We start from the raw sequence: 1,330 nt of genomic DNA on the forward strand, positions 1-1,330 counted from the left end.
GCTCACTTCCGGCACCTACTTCCGGCGGCGCCCGGGATGAGTGCGTTTTGCAAGGAGCTGAGCAGTGGTGTGGGCATTTGTCCACGCTGCTGTTCGCCGCTCCTTGCAAAGTGGTATTTAAAGTTATCCTCCAGGCTTTTTCTTACAAACGCCTAAGGATTATTTTAGGAATACCTGTTAGGATTTTTTTTTTATGTTAAAATTCCTCTGGGGGAGAAGGACGTAAATACCACCATTAAAAAAAAATTCTGAAATTAATACTTACCACTCGATATCTTATGTCTCATTTCCGAAGTTCATTCATAGCAGGAGTTCTTCAAGACGTTACTCCCAAATCATTGCCCTTTCAGTGATTCTTGTTAAATTCTAATGGGGGAAACAAGCAATCTAAATAGAAATAAATGACATAGTATGTTATAAGGTGATATGGAAAAAATAGATTGATGAGGGGTGCTTGTATGGTAATGTGTGGTTGATTTTATGTAGGATACAATTGAAAGACTGAGAAGGTGAGGGGATTGGTCATGTGGCATTCAGCAGTCAGAACTCTCCTTAACTACACAGATATGACTGTTTGTACGTATTTTTAAAAACATGCCATGTATGTGGGCCTGCAATTTGCTTTTTACAATTGAATAGTATCAAATATTTACTAAGGGAAGCAGAAATATTGCCTCAGAGACCCTTTTATTTGATATCTTCATAGGGTGGCACTATAATTCTACCAGGCTGCACCTCTCCTTCACCTCTTAGTGAGTGACCCAGAGCTGCCCATTTGGCCTCTTTCAAATCTTTTTCAGATTTATTTGGGAGATCAGAAAGCTGCTTCCTGGGCCTCTCTTCTATACCCTTCTTCTTCTTCAGTCTATCAGTTTCCATTTGTTCCTGTAACAAATTATCACAAATTGGTGTACACCACAACAAATTTATTATTTTTTTAATTTTTGCCAATTTCCAGTGATTCAGTGTATTCTTTGGCCTGTGGCCTCTTCCTGTCTTCCAAGTACTGTAATCCAATTTGTTCTTCCTTCATGATATCACTTTCTCAGACACTGGTGACTCCTACATTTTTCTTACAGTAAGTTGCAATTATATTGGACCCAACTGGATAATGCAGGAAAATCATTCTACATCAAGATGCTTAATTTTGGGGCTGGGGATGTGGCTCAAGCAATAACGTGCTAACCTGGCATGAGCCAGGCGCTGGGTTCGATCCTCAGCACCACATAAAATAAAATAAAGATGTTGTGTCCACCGAAAACTGAAAAATAAATATTGATAAACTCTCTCTTTAAAAAAAAAAAGATGCTTAATTTAATCACATTTTGAA

Source organism: Callospermophilus lateralis, chromosome 15 (genome assembly GCF_048772815.1).
Source record: "Callospermophilus lateralis isolate mCalLat2 chromosome 15, mCalLat2.hap1, whole genome shotgun sequence".
Lineage (NCBI taxonomy): Eukaryota > Metazoa > Chordata > Mammalia > Rodentia > Sciuridae > Callospermophilus > Callospermophilus lateralis.